The sequence below is a fragment of the Rana temporaria genome, chromosome 1 (genome assembly GCF_905171775.1).
Source record: "Rana temporaria chromosome 1, aRanTem1.1, whole genome shotgun sequence".
NCBI classification, from domain to species: Eukaryota; Metazoa; Chordata; class Amphibia; order Anura; family Ranidae; genus Rana; species Rana temporaria.
Window position 1 is genome coordinate 528,376,719 of NC_053489.1, and position 22,221 is coordinate 528,398,939.

The following is a 22,221-nucleotide window of genomic DNA, read 5'->3' on the forward strand; positions in this document are numbered from 1 at the left end:
TACACACAGCATGGTTAGGCCATGCCCCCGATCCTTCCTCAAACGATTTGACTGGCAGCAGCAAGAGCCAATGGCTCTCAGTGAAGTCTGTAAAAGCCGGAAGAGGGAAAAAAAAGAGCTGTAGCCAGGCAGGTTGCTGGATCAAGAGAGAACACAGGTAAGTGTTGAAAGGGGGGGCAGCTAGTGGAAGTTAATGCACAGGGAATGTATTATGGTAAAAAAAAAGTTTTTTTTATATAATTAATTGTAACTCAGGTAAGAAAAACCTCATGGAAAAAAAAGAAATAAATAAAAATGAATCTAGCTGCTCAAAGCGAGTAGGCAAAGCTGCAATCCAAATGAACAGCTTGTAGTATAGGGTGCACGCCCTGTCAATGCTGCAGAAATGTGTGAGTAAAAACGAAGGATGGCCGCACTCCCATAAACAATGCAATTACACTTTATCATCTTCAGTCTCCTACTGTAAATTTTAAAGACACCTTTGCATCAGCAAACACATGCACAGCTTTAGTGAACTACTTGCCAATTTCTATTTGCTGGTTAAAGTGGCATTTTCGTCCACACAACTACTGCACACTGGATATTTTCTCTTTTTTGAGCCGTTCTCTGTAAACCCTAGAAATGGTTGTGCGTGAAAATCCCAGTAGATCAAGAGTTTTTGAAATATGCAGATCAGCCCGTCTGGCATGAACAACCATGCCACATTCAAAATTTCCTTTCTTCCCCATTCTAATGCTCGGTTTGAACTTCAGCGACTTTACGACATCTAGATGCCTAAATGCATTGAGTTGCTGCCATGTGATTGGCTGATTAACAATTTGTGTTACCAAGCAAGTGAACAGGTGTACCTAATAAAGTGACTGATGAGTGTCTATAGTATGTAGATGCACACCAGTACAGTATTAATACAAGCTTTATATAAGATCAGTATGTACATCCAACGTGCAAACACCTATAATCAGCAAAGGACCCTTTAGTGAGCCATGATTAAGCACTGACCAATAGTGTGAAACACATAGGCTGTAAATCCCTATTTTTGCTGTGATTTGTAGTGCCAATTTTTATCTTTTTTACAATAAAGCCAACCATCAAGGTTTTTTGGAGTGCGGCTGTCCATTCATCATTTCTACTACATCCCTATAGTATTCCTGGTGGAATTGTGCACATATATCTGAGTATATACTGTATAGTTATTAATACCTACAGATGAATGTTGCAGCACAGTCCAGTTGCAAGGGCCCCTGAGAATGATGTGGCATTTGTCTTTGTGTTGGAGACCTGAATACAACATCAGCAGTGACAAGGAGATCCCCCAACTGTTGTCCAGCTTGCTTGGAACAGAGCTTCTCACTAAGAGGAGTGGTTTGGCACTGAAGCACAGAGTCAACCTATCTACTCTTCCCTTTAGTCCCTCTCTAATAGTTTATAATCTGACATGCAACCAGACCTCCAACTACCAGAAGTGGCCATTAGATTCTTAACCTGGCTCTAGTCTATGCTGGTTATTGAACCCAAAGCTAAAACTAGCTATAGAATGGCAGACCAGTGTAACAGGCGCCGTCGCGCCGCCTGTTCTCCCTTATAACAGACGCTTTCAGTGCCGTAATGCATTTCGTGCTGGAACGCATATGGCGCTCGCACGATGACCTCATGGAATCGGCGCTTCTCGTCGAATCAGTGCTAATGCGCTGCATCTGGTACCTGCCTATAAAGGCATTCATTATACATAGAAGCCTTGTTCTATTATTGTCGGCCGTAGCCAGCTAGGCTACAACCAAGCTAAAGCTACCAGTATCCCTGGACTGCATCGCTCCCCATGCTGCAACACCGCTCCAGCCGCAACTATTACTTTAGTGCTGTTACATCTACTGCAACAGAGAGCTATTGCTGGGGACAACCTTGAGGCCTTCCTTGCTGAACACCTTACACCATGGAATCCCTACTTCCTACACTGAAGCCTGCAAACTGATAAGTAGCTATTGTGTCACTTGTAGTGCCATAGGAAGATCTGCTGCTTATGTTCCATCTAATACAATTGCTGTTATTTATTAGGCCTTTTGCCTATCAACATACTATTTGGGATATACTGTTATGCCTATGGCTCATTGCTAAGGAATATCTTAAAGGGACATTTACTTCCAAATTATCTCAGCTATAATTGCCTCTCAAATGCAACTATTATTACCTGAGCTATAATTGTCACTTTTATGCAATTATTAGTTGTCACGACAACTCCTATTTACTACGTGTACTCTCAAAGTACCTGAGCTATATTGCCTCCTAGATGCAACTATTAGTTGTCGCTACAACTCCTATTTACTACGTGTACTGTCAAAGTACCTGAGCTATAATTGCCTCTCATATGCAATTATTAGTTGTCTCAAGAACGCCTATTTACTACGTGCTTGACATAAGTGCTACCTGTTTATGAGCCTATGCCCTAAGGTGCGGAACATGTTCGCCTTAACCTTTCTATGCTAAGGGTTGACATATTTCATACCTTCTCCCTTAGTGGTCTAATGCACGACACTATGTAAATACTGATCATTACTTGCATACAGTTGTGCATTGGAATCTTTTAGTACATACTATCATTTTAAATGCTAAGCTCTGGTCGCATGTTGTAATGCGTCCAGGCTCAGTAGCTCAACGCCTATCTTTATGTGAGAGAGAGTTGATGTAGAGAACCCCCAAACTCCTGTTTGTGTGGAGTGACGCCTGGGGCCTAATACTGAATTCTCACATAAGAAGTGCATTGAGATCCTTGCTACTGCAGTTGTGGTTCACTTCCGTTCACTAGAGCTTTTACAACCAGAAGGGACAGGGTTACTTAGTATACCAGGGTATGCGTATAATTTTTATCACGTCTATCACGATGAATGCTGGCTGTCGACCCGCTGTTCCAAGCCTTCTTCACACTTTTTTCCTCCTGTCATACTGGTACAGATTCATTTTAGTTTCATCTGTCCAAAGAATGCTTTTCCAGAACTGGTCTGGCTTTTTTTTTTTGCAAAGTCTAATCTGGGTTTTCTATTCTTCAGGCTGTATTTGCTCTTGTGAAGTCTTATCTTTGTTTGTAGACTTTGGCAATGATACTCCCACCTCCTGGAGAGTGTCCTTCATGTGTCTAGAAGTTGTGAATGTGTTTTTCTTTACCATCGTGGCTGTCTTTTGTGGATGTCCAGGCCTTTGTATGTACCTGAACTCACCAGTGTGTTCTTATTTCCTCAGAATGTACCAAACCATTGATTTGGCCACTCCTAATGTTGCTGATATCTCCCTACTGGATTTTTTCTGTATTTGAAGCCTTACAATTGGCTGTTTCACTTGCATGAACAGCACCTTTGAACACATGATGTAGGTTCACAGCAATAGATTCCAAATGCAAATACCACACTTAGTATTAACTTGTGACCTTTTATCTGCTTAATTGATTAAAAAAATCAAAGGAGTAGCCCACACTTGGCCATGAAACAGCTTTTGATTCAATTGTCCAATTACTTTTGGTCTCCTGAAAAAGGGGGGGTGGCTATTCTTAAGAGCTATAATTCCTAAACCCTTCCTCAGATTTGCATGTACATGCTTTCAAATTAAACCTGAGAGTGTGCACTTTCAGCCCATATCTATTACCTGAAAAAATAAGAATTGTGCCTGTGTCCAAATACAGTACATATGGACCCAACTGTAAATATCTTCCACCTGCATTCAGCTTGCAGTATATTTTATTTGGGAAATGCCCCTTAAATGTAGAGTCTAATCACGTGTATTAAGTTGCTGTGTTAAATTTGAAGAAGCATGGTATAAGAGATCTAAACATGTACAGTGCATATTACATCACATACTTAACAGCCTTCAGATGGCATTTAATACTTTCACTGCAGTTACACAAAATTTATTGCAGTTTTGAATGCACTACTGAGTATATGGTTTGGATATCACCATATTAACCTCCAGCCACGACTTCAAACACTATCTCATGTTAATAGGTGCAGATGACTGTTACTTAATCCTGCAAACATTCTGTGTAAATCTATGAATCCACAGGAGACTTGCACTTCCCGTATTTCTTCCCAATAGCAAATCTCTTGTGGCGAATATAGTCATAAATATGTCAATTTAATGGTTTACCACCATTTACGTGGGTAATTCCTTCATAATTAGTGAAGCTGACAGGGGGAGATACTGGATTACTCACAGAATTTATATGTAATGGACTTTCATTCCATGTACATCTATATTACTGTATATTAGTGGGCATTTCAATAGAATTCTTACATCAAATGAATCAACAGGGTACATATAAAAGAACAGTACACGCTGCTTGCCCTAAATAAACATTTGCTGCTCCTCGACTACCTCATATAACCTAAAACCTAGGCATTTCAGACTATATGATTTCTGGCTATGGGAAACATTGCGCATGTCTTGTGTTATTAGGCTGCCAAAAAGTATAGTATCCGAAACTGTGTTGAGAAGAGTTTAGAGGAAGTGGTGTTCCTGCCAAGGAAACTATGCAGGAAGAAATGCAAGAAAGAAAGTGCAGATCAACTCATACAGACTGTACTTTATGAGTAGGATTGCAGTAGGGCTCTAGGATTGCAGTTTGATTGGTAGTCAGAAAGCTCTTTCTTCAATTAATAAATTGTTTATCTAAAGCATATAGTATGTTATGCAATAAACACTCAGGCCCCATACACACCATAGAATCTATCCGCAGATAAATCCCATCAAATGGGTTTCTGCGGATAGATTCTATGGTGTGTACACTCCGTCGGATATTTATCCGCAGATAAATCTCCCCTGGGATGGATTTCCAGCAGATGGATATTTGCTGACATGCTCAACAAATCCATCTGCTGGAATCCATTCCAACGGATGGATCCGCTCGTCTGTACAGACTTACCGGATCCATCCGTCCAAAGGGGTTCCCCGCACGCGTCGTAATGATTTGACGCATGCGTGGAATTCCTTATATGACAGCGTCGCGCCCGTCGCCGCGTCATAATAGCGGCGACGGCGCGACACGTCATCGGCAGAGGATTTCAGCGGGGATTTCAATGCGATGGTGTGTACACGCCATCGCATAGAAATCTTCTGAAATCCTCGAGAGGATTTATCCGCGGATACGGTCCGCTGGACCGTATCTGCGGATAAATCCTCTCGTGTGTATGGGGCCTTAGTAAGGCACAGTATTGCAGAAGTATATTACTCAGCAATGGCACAGTATTGCAACAGCAGAAACTTTGACAATAGCACATCATTGCAGCGGTGTATCACTCAGTATTGCACAGTACTGCAGAGTGACTTAAACTTTTTACCAGATGACACTACTGCAGGAGGGGTGGTGAACAGGAGTATATCTTAGCAGCACTCTGTGTTGCTTAAGAGACTGCCCAGTTTGCCTCTCCGAATTCCGAAATGTCTGTGGAGAACAAGTGGTGTCTCTGTGCATGTCATTGAGTTCACCAAATAGTGCCCCCCTTTCACATGAAAACACTGCACCAAGAACAGCTCCCCTTCCTGTTCTGCCCTTGTCCTGACCCTACATACAGGCATGCTGTATATTAGTGTCTTAATTCCTTATTTGTATGCTTCATTCAGGTTTGAGACTTGAAGCCAAAGCCTTAACTTAACAAAGCCTTAACTCTAAACAAACACACTCAAATGCGATTTCAGCAATGGTCACCCCCATTTCTGTCTGATGGCATGATGGCAGGATCATTTTAAAGTGTATGTATAATCAAATATTTAGCATTGAGTAGGAAGAGTTAAAGGCCTTTGCCATCATTCTGTAAACTTCCCTTCACTTCCTGTTCTTGGGATTTAACAGGAAGTTGGAGGAATTCCCTCTTAGACAGTTGTGCCTGAACAGGTGTACACTTTGGATGATTTCCCATACCTTTCTGGGAACATTTTCTTTCTTGGTGATAATTGTCATCATCAGTACAAATAAATGGGTAAACCTCCCCAATGGGGACAGAGACAGCAATAAATACTGGAGAGAGGACCTAACGTTTTATCACTCTATCCAAAACACAAAAATGGTTTTGCCTAGGGATACACTCTGTTTAGTGACATACAAAATAATACACTTTTCCATTAGTGCTTTACTGTATATTTAAACCATCATAGCTTTCTTGTTTTAAATATTTCTCTTATATTTCTAACAGATTGTTTAGTATTTATTAGTTGGAGACTGTGGGCCAGATCCACAAAGCAAATGCGCCGACTTAACTAGAGATACGTGGCGTAATTGAAATTTACACGGCGCGTATATTTGCGCCTGATCCTCAAAACGAGATACGCCTTAAAATCCTGTTTTTCCGTCCTACCTAAAATAATTACACCGGCGCTTTTCTGTGCGCAAATTACGCTAGAAACGCCGCTGTTTTGATAGGCAAAAATGCAAATGAGGGAGATAGGGCGATCCACAAAATTAAGTGTGTGCGCCGTAGATTACGCCCTGTGCGCTTCTGTTAGTTTCAATGTGTAAAGTTACACTTTATAAAAGCAGCCCTAATTTTACACATGCCGTGTAATGGTCAGCTAAAGCAACACCATTAAGGAAGAGCTGAGCACACACACTTGCTGGACTACAATCTGTATGCCAACATGCCAGGGGCATCCATGCGCATAGCTAGACTAGTGACTTTAGTAACCCAGGGTACCCCCTCTTCTGAGGGAACAGCAGTCAGGAGACGCCTTGCAGAATGCATCTTTGCACAGTACACACACACATTAATTATGTCACAATGAGAATGCATAAATGCACACCCACTGTGGTCCCTAGCACAGACATATCACATGCACATCTAATTGGATTAGATCCAAGTACCCCCCCCCCCATTGGTACTTGGGAGCAGTAACGCCACGCCACGGCTCCAATTCTGTTACTGTGCATTCATACACCATTCAGGGACCTGGGATCACTTCTCCCTGGTCCTGGGGATCCCTTCTCCACCAAAACTGAGGGTGACACCCTTATTTAATCAGGAATGCAACCCCCCCACATTCACACATCATTCACACACATAAACCAAATCATAAGTACAGTATACAAAACAAAATCATAAAAATATAAAAAAAAATCAAAAAAAGTACCCCTGCAAATTAATTTCGGCGGCGTTTGCTCCGTCTGGGCTGCCCACGGGCACGGCCAACTGGAGAATCTTCATGGGGGGGTGTTAGCAGGGGAGGGAGTATCTTCATGGGGGGGGTGTTAGCAGGGGAGGGAGTATCTTCATGGGGGGGTGGGTGAGCATGGGAAGGAGGAGCCTCCCCTGGTGTCTGTCCTCCTGCTGGCCTGCCCTCCAAGGCCACTGCTATCCTTGTCAGACAGACAGTGACGGCAGCCGTATTGGCCTGGCCAGCCCGGGTATTGTCCTGGACAGCCCGGGTATTGTCCTGGACAGCCCGGGTATTGTCCTGCACAGCCTGGGTCAGGGCAGTCACCTCCTGGGCCATGCCTGTTGTGGCGGTCTTCAGGTCCCACAAACATGTGATGATCGCCAATGAGTTGGTGGCCACATCACCGAGTGACTCCTTCATTACACCCCGGCTGTGCTCTATCTGGGTCAGAGTGACTTTTATCTGACCCAGAGTGCGGGTCTGCCGGGCATTGTCCTTCTGAAGACTGGCCGGCAGACGCTCGGCCACCCCCCTGGTCTCCTGGGTCGACATCATGCCTGCCCCTGAGGCTTGTGGCCTGGAAGGAGGGGGGAGAGTGACCCTTGTGGGTTGCGGCCTGTTGGGGGAGGAGTGGGAGGGGCTACCCCTGATGGTGGCCTGACTGCTGCCAGCCTCTGGGGTAGGCTCTGGGGTAGCCTCAGGGGTAGCCTCAAGTGTAGCCTCAAGGGTATCCTCAAAGGTCATCATATCCGAGGCCAAAAGGACTTCCCGGCCAATTTGAAGATCTTCTTCCTCACCCCCTCATCCTCCTCCCCCTCATCCTCCTCCCCCTCAACCTCCTCATAAGGGGAGGTTTGGCCACTCCCCTCCCCTGGGGAATCCTCAGCAGCCTCTTGTCCTTGGGGTGGTGCAGCAGCCTGGCCTGATGGGCCAGCAACCTCCTGGCCTGATGGGTCTACAATCTCCTGGTCATCTGTGGAGGACACAAAACAATCACAGGTTTGAGGATCCACACACTTGGCACATCTTCCCTTCCCTCACCCACACATTGCTAATCACCAGATAGAAAAACCAAAAACGTACCTGGCCCCACAGGAACACCTGTCTGATATCCACGCAGGCCCACCACCTGCTCTGGCTGGAAACACCGGGCCACTGCCCATTCCTCCTCACTCAGACGGATGGGGCAGGGCCCCCCTCCTCCAGTGCCCCTGGCATGGGCATTGATCTTAGCCACCTTGTTCCGGACCACGCTCTTTAGATCGTTTATCTTTTTTTGTATGCCAGCGGGGGTCCTCGTCTCCCCCCCCTGCCGCATTGATCGGATCCGTAACCTTTTTTAATATCGCCTTCCTCTGGGCCGGGGAGGTGTTCCGGCTATCAGGCCTATGTAAATAGCGCCCATATAGGACGATGGACCTAGCAAGGATTTGCTTCTCAACCTGATTAAAATTGAGCTTCCTGCGCTTGGGTGCCATCACAGACACCATTAAGCAACAAGAAACTCACAGGACAAACAAACAAAAATACACACACAACAAACAAACAAAAACACTCACAGAAGAAACACACAAAAATCAAAACACACAAGCAGACAGCTACTACAAATTCAAAAACAAACACGCAAAAAACAAACACAAAATACAATCAGAAAAAAACAAACACAATATACAATAAAAAAAAAAATACACTCAGAAAAAAACAAACAGAAAATACACTTAGCAGAAACAAACACCAACTACTATCTAATACTCCTCCACACACAACTCACCAACAAACACCGACAAACATTCAGAGCAGAAGCAATTTGCTCTAGGAAGGGTAACACAGGGAAATACTTTTGCAAGGGAAGTGTGTTTGACTGGGGCTATGTATACACAGGGCGATCCTCAAACTAAGTATGCTTGGCCTTTTACCTATCTCACTGATTGCGCCGAGCAAAGTTCTGCACATGCCCAGTGAGAAGCAGATTCGTGCGCACATGCGCAGTACGGCCGGCCCTTCATTTGCATGGGGTCACGGCTCATTACAATGAAGCACGCCCACTTCCTTCCCACTTGCAATAACCCCGCCTTACGCCTCGGAATTTAAGTTACGCAAGCGCAATTTTGTGCGCAAATGCGCTGTGGATACGGCAATTACGACACCAACTTAGGGCGCCGTAACTTAAATGACATAAGTTTTGAGTAACTTAATTTGCGGCGCTGGCTGTGGATCTGGCCCTAAATTCATAAATTAAAAAGAATATTCTATTCAGAGAGTAAGTTGAGGATAAAAGGGAAACTGGCATGCTATTCCACGGATAAATGAAATAAACACAGTTGTTGGGCATACTCTCACAACTAGCAGATACCAAACATAAAAAAGAACATTGTACTTTTTTTTTATAGTCATGGTATTTTGTTTACCACTAGTTATTTATTTGTCAGTGTCTGACATTATGTTTGCATTCCAGTTCAATTTATACTGTGATAGCCAATATTTTTTGTGAATGCACATGGGGTGTAGGAAAGGGTAACTTTATTGTAGTATTGTTTATCACCCCATCAGCACCATGGACAGTGTTTAATATGTACATGTGTAAGTGTTACTTGAATTCTTTCTTCATCCTTTAGTTACAATGTATTCTCTGTTGAATTAGGTGCTTGGTTAAATGTTGCGATAACTAGCATTGTTCAAACAGACATTAACAAAAATACTGAACTTGCTCACAATTGTACAGAATAAAGCTTTCATTATGAATCAACAGTAACTATAATATGCATGATTATGTTTATCAAAAAATAAGCTGCGCAATACATATGAGTGAATGTATCCTATGGGCTTGGTACTAAATGCAAATCATTAACAACCAAAATACACAACAGAAACAATGCAATATCCAATATTGTAGTCGAAACTACACCTCTCTTCTAAGTTGTAACACCAGTTGTTGCACAAATGCAAATTAGAGTCCAAAAAGTCCCAATGGATGATTTACAAATAAGTAAACAAACTGAGTGTTTCAAAAAATGAGAGAATGAAAGTAAAATATGATATATAAAGCCGGTAGGTTTATAGTGAGGAGTCCTTTTTATGATTATGTTTATGTATAGTTAGTAATATGCCAAGAAAATACCTGCAATATAAAAGCTAATACAAATAGAAAGATATTCTTTCTTTAACCAGTTCCCGTCCCCGCATGTACATATACGTCCACAATATGGCACGTACAGGCACATGGGCGTACAGGTACGTCCTCGCCTATTAGCGGGTGGGGGGTCCGATCGGGACCCCCCCCGCTACATGCGGAGGTCGGGTCCGCTCGGGGAGCGATCCGGGACCACGGCGCGGCTATTTGTTTATAGCCGCTCCGTCGCGATCGCTCCCCGGAGCTGAAGAACGGAGAGAGCCGTGTGTAAACACGGCTTCCCCGTCCTTCACTATGGCGGCGCATCGATCGCGTCATTCCCTTTATAGGGAAGACACGATCGATGACGTCATTCCTACAGCCACACCCCCCAACAGTTGTAAACACATACTAGGTGCACCCTAACTCCTACAGCGCCCCCTGTGGTTAACTCCCAAACTGCAACTGTCATTTTCACAATAAAGAATGCAATTTAAATGCATTTTTTGCTGTGAAAATGACAATGGTCCCAAAAATGTGTCAAAATTGTCCGAAGTGTCCGCCATAATGTCGCAGTCACGAAAAAAATCGCTGATCGCCGCCATTAGTAGTAAAAAAAAAAAAATTTATAAAAATGCAATAAAACTATCCCCTATTTTGTAAACGCTATAAATTTTGCGCAAACCAATCGATAAACGCTTATTGCGATTTTTTTTACTAAAAATAGGTAGAAGAATACGTATCGGCCTAAACTGAGGAAAAAAAATGTTTTTATATATGTTTTTGGGGGATATTTATTACAGCAAAAAGTAAAAAATATTGCATTTTTTTCAAAATTGTCGCTCTATTTTTGTTTATAGCGCAAAAAATAAAAACCGCAGAGGTGATCAAATACCACCAAAAGAAAGCTCTATTTGTGGGGAAAAAAGGACGCCAATTTTGTTTGGGAGCCACGTCGCACGACCGCGCAATTGTCTGTTAAAGCGACACAGTCCCGAACTGTAAAAACCCCTTGGGTCTTTAGGCAGCAATATGGTCCGGGGCTTAAGTGGTTAATACCTAAAATACTGATAAACCATATTATTATTACAAGTTCTGCTTGGACATGTGGTTATATTTTTTCATTGTTGTGCTGTAACTATAACATTCAATATAATGTTGATATATTGAGGCTGATTTATTTAAAAAGTTAGGAATCTTCACACAATAATTATGTGCATATTCTTTTTAATCAACCAATCACAAGAAAAGCAAATTCTTATTTACCTATTTCATCTGCCCATGATTGTGTATTTAAAGTGAACAGAGTCTGCTTTTCACATGACCGGAAAGTTGAAGTGAATATTCGCACGATTTACTGAACTCAACTTCTTTAGTAAATCAGCCTTCTTGTCTGTTCACTGTTTGACTTCTTGTTTTGTCTTCTTTTCTATGTTTTTTCCAGTGAGAATAAAATGTATTAAAGAAATAGAACAACAGCACAGTTTATATTTTTCATCACTAAAATATATCACCTCTGTGGGTTGTAAAGCCACATGTTCTCTATTCCATGGCCCCAGGTCTCCTTTGCAGTAATTGTTGTCATAATTCTGGGTCCAGAACTGATCGTTAAATGATATAGTGCTACATATCCTTCAGCATTACAATTCAAGTGCCTAGGAGTGCTCAGGGTCTTTATGGACTCTAGCAAAACCCCTGCTTTATGAGCTGCTGACTTGGATCAATTTAGTAAAGTTGGAACTACCAACCAGCATACATAAACATCTACATACAAACCTGTATAAATACTGTGATTCTTAACAATATCTTAAAATAACCTGTATGAAAAGATGACAAGACCAACTTTACCCAATATATATTGTATGCATTTGGAAAACGGGTTTACTGTTATATTAAAAAATAAAAGCTTGAATTTTACATTTAAATGTCCCGTGTGGGGGCAAACACAGCACATCGCTTGTCTACATGCGTCCCCAAGGTAAACCAGAGGGGAACAGTACTATAATCTGGAGATAGTTTGCTACAATGGGACAGGAAATGCTGTGTTGACTGAAGGAAAGATGGATAGCAAAAAGTTCCGGCAAGAAAATCCACTGCAGCCTGCCAAACATCTAAGAGTGGGGACATAATCCATCTTTCTCCGGGATAATAATCCTAGTCACAAAGCAGAAGCAACAAGTTAGCTCAGTAAGAAGAAACGTATTAATGTCTTGGAGTGGCTCAGACCTGAATTCAATTCAAAATCTATGCTACAGTTGAACAGTACATTCCATGGACATTTCTCGGCCAACTTGTGAAAGTACCTGAAGCTGCCAAAAGGAATGAGCAAAAATGGTACCATTATTAAGTATAGCTGACTGTTGCATATCCTGAAAGACCTGTGCTTGCTATTACCCAGTAACAGATGTCCAGTGAGTAAAAACTATGCAGTCATCTGACTGTTTCTGTTATATGTGCAATTATTCTTTTTAAGTTAGACCCTGGAGTATGGAGTTTGGCCATTAAATGCAAATGTTACTAACTTGACTGAATGTATGGCATCAACATAAAGAAAATGTGGCATGTTTTTGGGGAGCATTACATATTCATTCAATGGGAAACTAATATGAAGTTATATTGTTATTATTCTGTAAAACCACCCAAAAATGATAAATTATAGGTACAATCTGTTGGGCAGAGTGAGAGCCTACTGCCTTCATTCCTGTTCACAAGGCTGTTTTTGATAATTTTGCTCACCCTTGTGTGTTCCACTTTCTCTTTTAAATGCATTATGCATTATACAAAGTAAACTTAAAATCCAAAATGGAGAAAATAATTCTCTCATAATGGCCACAACAGTTTCCAGACCAAGGAATTCAATCACATAGATCTTATCAACAGAATTCCTGAAACCTATAAAAAAAATGGTCTTTTACAACTCTAGCATCTACCAAAAGCTGAACTATCACTGTTAGGGGAACTTTCCCTTAAGGTAGAAGCATAACAAAAATACAGCAAAGAGAATTATTCAAATAGTAATACATACAGTATGTAAACCATGTATTATTTTTATATAAGGTGATAATTCTAGTGTGGCATTTTCTAGTTGAGTGGGCACTAGAAAATGTCAGAAAGTGGTAAGTGTATGCTGGATATTGTAGAACAGGGCTCAAAATTTCAAGTCCTGAGCTACTAGCCAGGCCTCAAGGCGTACTCGCCACCAGTTGCCCCGCCCAACCCCTACAATGTCCCACCTCTAATCCCACCCCTAGACACACCCTCATAAATTATCTCATGAAATGACACTTAAATGTTTTATGCAGAATTAAGTTATAAAAATAAATATTAACAACAACTTTATCCGTGCCCAAAAATGCAGCCTGCCCATGTCTACCAATGCAGCATGTGTCCCCAGTGCAGCCATGTGTCCCTATTGCAGCCAGTGTCCCCATTGCAGCCAGTGTCCCCATATTTCAGCCAGTGTCCCCATATTGCAGCCAGTGTCCCCATATTGCAGCCAGCGTCCTCATATTGCAGCCAGCCTCCCCATTGCAGCCAGCGTACCCATTGCAGCCAGTGTCCCCATTGCAGCCAGTGTCCCCATATTGCAGCCAGTGTCCGCATTGCAGCTAATGTCCCCATATTGCAGCCAGTGTCCCCATATTGCAGCCAGCGTCCCCATATTGCAGCCAGCGTCCCCATTGCAGCCAGCGTTCCCATTGCAGCCAGCATACCCATAAATATTAACAACAACTTTATCCGTGCCCAAAAATGCAGCCTGCCCATGTCTACCAATGCAGCATGTGTCCCCAGTGCAGCCATGTGTCCCTATTGCAGCCAGTGTCCCCATTGCAGCCAGTGTCCCCATATTTCAGCCAGTGTCCCCATATTGCAGCCAGTGTCCCCATATTGCAGCCAGCGTCCTCATATTGCAGCCAGCCTCCCCATTGCAGCCAGCGTACCCATTGCAGCCAGTGTCCCCATTGCAGCCAGTGTCCCCATATTGCAGCCAGTGTCCCCATATTGCAACCAGTGTCCGCATTGCAGCTAATGTCCCCATATTGCAGCCAGTGTCCCCATATTGCAGCCAGCGTCCCCATATTGCAGCCAGCGTCCCCATTGCAGCCAGCGTTCCCATTGCAGCCAGCATACCCATTGCAGCCAGTGTCCCCATATTGCAGCCAGTGTCCCCATTTTGCAGCCAGTGTCAATATTGCAGCTAAAGTCCCCATATTGCAGCCAGTATCCCCATATTGCAGCCAGCATCCCCATATTGCAGCCAGCGTCCCCATATTGCAGCCAGCGTCCCCATATTGCAGCCAGCTTCCCCATTGCAGCCAGCGTCCCCATTGCAGCCAGCATCCCCATTGCAGCCAGCATCCCAATTGCAGCCAGTGTCACCATATTGCAGCCAGTGTCACCATTGCAGCCAGTGTCCCCATATTGCAGCCAGCATCCCCATATTGAAGCCAGCGTCCTCATATTGCAGCCAGCATCCCCATTGCAGCCAGCATCCCCATTGCAGCCTACCTGTGCTGGGTAAGAGAGAGGAGAGGAGCCGGAGCCGCCTGGTTGTTTAAAGCACGGGGAACATAACAGCTTTTCAATTCAATAGCTGTGTTCCCCGCCGCGAGCCGTCATATTCAGCCCCTCCCCCTTGTCCGGGAAACTTTGATAGACAGATCACCCGTCCAATCCTGGGATGGGTGATCTGTCTATCAAAGTGCCCGGACAAGGGGGAGGGGCTGTATATGACAGCGCACGGCGGGGAACACAGCTATTGAATTGAAAGCTGTTATGTTCCCCGCGCTTTGAACAACCAGACGGTGGTGGCGTCAACAGCAGCGGCGACTCTCCTCGCCTCATATGTCAGATTTCTGCTTACGGAGTCTCCTTTACAGTGTAATTCTTATTTCCAAGGTTTAATCCAAAACTGTATGTTATGGAGTAATCACATAAATAATAATTAAAACTTTTTAAAGCGGGGCCTATTAATTATATGATTTCTTTTTTTACAGACATGGACAGAGGCTGCAGTGCTAAAAAAGAGGGGAGGTAAGGCTATCAAAGTGGTGAGCATACTACCTGAAAAAAAAAATGTTAAACAATGCTTAAGACCCCTTTCACACTGAAGGTGCTTTTCAGACATTTTGGGCCAGATTCACAGAAAAAGTACGCCGGAGTATCTGCTGATACTCCGGCGTACTTTCAAATTTGCCGCGTCGTATCTTTAGTTTGAATTCTCAAACCAAGATACGACGGCTTCTGGCTTCGATCTGACAGGTGTACGGCTTCGTACGCCTTCCGATCGTAGGTGTAATACTTTGGCGCCCGCTGGGAGGAGTTTGCGTCGTTTGCCGCGTCGGGTATGCTAATTAGCTGTTTAGGGCGATCTACGAAGGTACGTGCGGTCGTCGCATTCTCTTACGTCGTCGCTAGTCGGCTATTCCCGGCGTGAAGTTACGGCTGCTATTTCGTGGCTTATATTAAGACTAGCCATGTTAAAGTATGGCCGTCGTTCCCGCGTCAAATTTAAATTTTTTTTTTGCGTAAGTCGTCAGTGAATAGGAAAGGATGTAACGCACGTCGCCGTTCAATAGATTACGTCGGTGCGGCGTCATTTCGCGCAAAGCACGGTGGGAAATTTTAAAACGGAGCATGTGCAGTACATTCGGCGCGGGAACGTGCCTAATTTAAATGATACACGCCCCATTTGAATTAGGCGGGCTTGCACTGGACGGATTTACGCTACGCTGTCGCAAGTTTACAGGCAAGTGCTTTGTGAATCAAGCACTTGCCCGTAAAACTTGCGGCGGTGTAACGTAAATGCGATACGTTAAGCCGCCGCAATTCTATGTGAATCTGGCCCTTTATCGTTAAAAATAGCACCAGTAAAGAGCCTGAAAAGTGCCTTTCAAGCCTCCCCAGTGTAAAAGCACGAGTGTGGGGCACTTGCAGCATGGGGAAAAAAGTCCTGCAAGCAGAATCTTTGGGACGGTGCAGGAGCGGTGTATACAGCGCTCTTAAACCGCCTCTGCCATTTAAATCAATTAGCAGCGCTGCCAAAGTGCCTGCAAATGGCTTTGGCAGCAGTGTTTTGCGGGAGCTTTTAACCCCTTGTTAACCCCTTCTTTGGGTTAAAAGCGTCCCACACCCACCTGCACAGCACCGGTAGAGCACTACTAAAACTAGCGGCGCTTTACCACTAGCGATCGGGCGGTCTGAGTGTGAAAGGGGTCTTATATCCACAAAGCACCAAGTAGCACAAAAACTAGTACAGTATTTTAGTGGCATTACTGCAAAATACTCTAATTTAAGGCTGAAGTTGATACTGCTTATACTTTGCCTTCCCTTGTTCCTCCCTCTCCCTTTTATTAATGTGCTAATTAAAATTTTCTGTAAAAACGTTCTGTTTTAATTACATACCTTAGTTTAGACCCAGTGATTTCACCATTGTGTCTCTGTGCTTCTTTATGCAATACAGTCACATAATGCTGGTAGGAGGGTCCTACAGGATGCTTTACATAACTTCCTGACAACATCACAGAGCCTTGCCTCAGAACTCCTCCGGAGACATCACAGCCCTAATACAAGCAGTGGACTGGTTCTTGCAAGGAGTGATATAAATATTAAAATGTCTTGATGGTGGAGTCTGGCTGGGCATTCCTAAGCAGCTAAACTTGCACTGAACCTTTCTTAGGTAGCACCCACATGTGACGATGAGCCTCTATGGTTAAAAAAAGAAAGACAAATGAAATAAAAAAGAGGACCTGGCACAGTTATACTGGGAAGGTAAGTGCTAGATGATGTTGAGCTCCCACAAAAGAAAAATAGGATGGCTCTATGTGTCTTGATACAGCGTCTAATGCACACTATGAGAAGCTCACAGTATGCAGTAAAAATCAGAGTGAGCTATTTCAATGCACAATTGTGTAGACTGACAGTAAGGTTGGATAAGGGTACATTTATTTAAAACATGAAGGCATTGCTAGCATCCAGATAATGCCACTTAAAATAGCACACACCAGGGTACTAAACAATTGCTAAAATATGAAATAACAACACACAGAGTTCTGTGATTCGGGCCGATGCTGTAGAGAGCTTTTATAGAAAGTAAACTATTCAATATTGACAGTGCTAAAACTATTTTTTTGTAATTTTGCACTGTAAAACACATGCAGTATGTTTTCACCATCTAAAAGATAATGACTGAAAGGTGTTTACCAATTCCTCTCAGGTAGCTTGTACCAATTACCATCACGTTAGCATCAATGGATTCATAAGTAGTAATGTTCGCCTGACTTGCACTAATAAGCTTGAATATTCGGGATGAGAAGCCGTGAAGGCACAATGCACATTAGTGTGAACAAGCATGGCTCATGACTGGATTTAGTCTACAGTAACTTGACGTATGGTTGGTTGGAATGTCTCAAAGGTGGGACTAACTTGATGTATGGTTGGTTGGATTGTCTTAAAGGTGGGACTAATTTGATGTATGGTAGGTTGGAATGTCTTAAAGGTGGGACTAACTTGATTTATGGTTGGTTGGAATGTCTTAAAGGTGGGGCTAAGGATTTATGATTGGTTGGAATGTCTTAGGCCTCGTACACACGACAGAACATGTCCGCTGAAACTGTTCCGCGGACCAGTTTCAGCGGACATGTTCGGTCATGTGTACGGCCTATCAGACCGTTTTCCAGCGGACATTTGTCCAGCCGACCGTTTTCCAGCGGACAAAAATTTCTTAGCATGCTAAGAAACATGTCCGCTGGAAACCTGTCCGTCGGACATGTTCAGTCGTCTGTACGACTCCCCGGACATGTCCGCTCGGCCAAAAGCACTCGCATATGTTGAAGTGATTCGACGCATGCGTGGAAGCATTGACCTTCCAGGGTCGCGCACGTCGCCGCGTCATCGTCGCGGCGACGGCGCGGCCACGTCACCGCGTATCCTGTCCACGCGGATTTCTGTTTGATGGTGTGTACAACCATCAGACAGAAATCTCCGAGCGGACATGTCCGATTAAAACAGTACGGCGGACCGTTTTCATCGGACTGTCCGCTCGTCTGTATGGGGCCTTAAAGGTGGGACTAACTTGATGTATGGTTGGTTGAAATGTCTTAACCACTTGCTTACTGGGCACATATACCCCCTTCCTGCCCAGGCGATATTTCAGCTTTCGGCACTGCGTCGCTTTAACTGACAATTGCACGATCGTACGACGTGGCTCCCAAACAAAATTGACGTCCTTTTTTCCCACAAATTGAGCTTTCTTTTGCTGGTATTTGATCACCTCTGCGGTTTTTATTTTTTGCGCTATAAACAAAAACAGAGCGGCAATTTTGAAAAAAACACAATGTTTTTTACTTTTTGCTATAATAAATATCCCATTTTTTTTATATATTTTTTTCTCAGTTTAGGCCAATACGTATTCTTCTACATGTTTTTGGTAAAAAAAAAATCGCAATAAGCGTATAGTGATTGGTTTTGCGCAAAAGTTATAGTTATAGTGCCTACAAAATAGGGGACAGAATTATGATTTTTTTTTATTATTATTTTTTTTACTAGTAATGGCGGCGATCTGTGATTTTTATTGGGACTGCGACATTATGGCTGACACATAGGACACTTTTGACACATTTTTGGGACCATTCACATTTATACAGAGATCAGTGCTATATATATGCGCTGATTACTGTATAAATGTGACTGGCAGGGAAGGGGTTAACACTAGGGGGTGAGGAAGGGGTTAAATGTTTTCCCTACTAGTGATTCTAACTGTGGGGGAAAGGGACTGACTGGGGGAGGTGACCGATCTGTGTCCTTATTTACAAGGGACACAGCATTGGTCTCCTCTCCCTGACAGGACTTGGATCAGTGTGTTTACACACACAGATCCCCGTCCTTGTCTGTGTAACGGCCGATCGCGGGTACCTGGCGGACATCGCGCGCCCCCTCCAGTGGCTGGAGGAGCCGAGGACGTCAATAGACGTCCTCCCGGAATTTGAGAGACACTTTGTGGCCGTCTTTTGTCTATGGACAGGGCTCCAAGTAGTTAAAGGTGGGACTAACTTGATGTATGGTTGGTTGGAATGTCTTAAAGGTGGGCCTTGCTATAATATAAAACAAGGTGCATTTCAAAGTACAAAAACATAAATACAAAGTACCAAGCATTCCAGAAATTGTATATAGTATATATTTGAAAAACGTTTTGAATAGATTTTGCACTGCATTCAAGACTATAATTTATGTTTTGCCAGCACACATATTTTGTAAAACTCCCACTTAATTTGTAGGAAATGTCATCCAAATAATTTCGGTTCAATAATTCTGTATTTTGTAAGAACAATTCTAAGAACATCTGCTAAGTGTAGAATTTAAAATGGATATGAACAATGAGCTGAAAGAGATGAAGAGAGCATCTCGGTGACAGATAACAAATACGCTAGAACTTGAATTGGTTCTGTTATAATGCTTGACGGAAATACATTTTGCAAAATACTGGCTGGCTTTCTGATACAAAAGAAATATATGAGGAATAATTTAAGTGTTTATTAGCTGCTGGTTCTAAAGCATATCCCATGCTGCTGCTAAATGTTTTTAAAAGAATGTCTGCCAAAAAATATTACACATCCTTCTTTTATCAAGCAATACATATTTTCTTCGTACCATACTAAATCAGAATGCATGACAGCACAGTATGTGACTTTCAGCTATTTTGTAAACTTCACAGCATGACACTTTCAGTTATTATTAAAGCTTGGATTTCTTTGCTGGTAATGTGATGGAATTGTATTAAAGATATACAATAAATGCTAGATGAATGATATAAGGTTTGGTTCAGCTAATTTAGTTTGGACTCTATCAATTGTCTGTCTGTATGGAATATTGTAGATATAAGATGATGGCAGCATGCTGAGATATGAGGTATTAATCATTTTGCATTTATTGAAGGCAAGCCTTTAAACAGGAAAAAGCAATTCAGAGGTGTTACCATTTTTGTCAAGCCTTGGTCATACCATCAAAATGTTTCTACTTAAAATGTCTTCTTCAGTAAATATATTAATGTATCATTTTATTGATGTCATCCTATCAAGTTATTGACTTTGTCCTTGCAAGCTACCATGGTCTTCTAGGCACAGCACTCAGCATCTAAAGATCTATACTTTGCTATCTACTGTATGCTAAAGCTTCCTGTGGGTCTGTATGTTCACCTGAAGCCCTACTGCTCTTCTGCATCAATTCCTATGCATTGATGTACTTACTGTTAGGTTCCCTTTTCAACACCAGAAGCTTTAGCAGAATCACTAAAAGCAGCATTAACGTGCACCTTCTATGAATTTACATTTTATTAACAAGCAATAAAACATATTTAAAACATGCCCTCATGACCTCTGTAGTTGCACGTACCCTGGGGAAATCCATTTCACAGCAGAGCCACTAAAATCACAACTTCTCTCCCCTTATTTTCTATAGAAGCAGGAAATTGGCAGTTTGCCATCCTTCCAATGTAAATAAACAGCACCTGAACGCTGTTAGAAATAAAATAAAACCCAATTTTAGAATCTCAATGCAATCTTTGAAGATGAATTGCTCCACAGTACCTGCAGCACAGAGGTCTTCAAAGGTTTGTTCAACAAAGCTGTGTAAAGCTTGATAACCGCTTGCCACCCGGCATACCCAGATATACGCCTGCAGAATGGCACGGGCAGACATATACGTCCCCTTTAAGAAGCGGTTGTTGTGGATGTGGCCATGAGCATTAAAATATTTACATATCCTTAACAAGCTTTATGCAGCTTTGTTGAACAAACCTTTAAAGACCTCTGTGCTGCAGGTACTGTGGAGCAATTAATCTTCAGATTGTATTGAGATTCTAAAGTTGGGTTTTATTTTATTTCTAACAGTGTTCAGGTGCTGTTTATTTACATTGGAAGGATGGCAGACTGCCAATTTCCTGCTTCTATAGAAAATAAGGGCAGAGAAGTTTTTGATTTCAGTGGCTCTGCTGTGAAATTTGAAGATGGATTTCCCCAGGGTACGTGCAACTACAGAGGTCGTGAGGCTTTTTTTATGGTATAATATCCCGCCCCCATTCTGTTCATCTGATTAATTTGCATAACAAAGGAGGAGGAAGGGAGTTGGCTTTCATTTACCACTGTGTATACCCCTGCATGCGTGACTCTATAGGCACATGGGCGGCTCAGATGTGATAGAGAGGAAATGCTCAACATAGAAATGCACTGAAAACTGGGCATGTGCAGAGTTGTCACCACAGCTGCAAAATCCCTAGCTGAATCGGGGACATGGACAGAAGGTGGAGATAGAGAACAGCAGGATCAACCAGGTTTTTTTCAGAATACAAAAAACTAATCTCATACTGACAGAGTAAGTATGAACAGCATGTAATAAAGCATTTATTGATCGTTGTTTATGATGTGGGTTTAGTGATACTTTAAGTTAGTTTGTGTTTTTTAAATTGGTGTATTTCCCTCTTTTGTGCTATCTATGTCATGTGTGCGTTTTGCTTTACACTTTGTATTTTACTTTCTTTCATTGTCTGTGCTTTCTTTGTGTGGAAAGAAAAATAATAACACAATGTAGCTAATAAAGAGACACTTTTCTGGAACAAGAACAGGTTTAGCAGAATTAAAATGAAAATCTATAATCCTAACGCCGTCATAGATGGAGCAGATTTTTTCCTGCGGACCACAGACAGTGTTGACAGGTGAAGCTCTCCCACTGAGCCTGTGTATTTTCCCGCAACAGGGGGGCAGGGGAAGCCGTTCCCGCCACAGTGAATAGCAATAATCGCATGTAAAATCCAGCAGGCTGGTTGGATCAATTTGGGTACATTCAGCCTGCCCATACATGATTCGAACCCTCTTTGGCTAGCTTAAGGAGGTATTTAAAGGCTATTGCACCCTTAAAAATAACAACAAACAAACTTTCACCTTCCTCGTTTACTTCAATGCACTTATTTGGGATGGTGAAATTTACCTCAG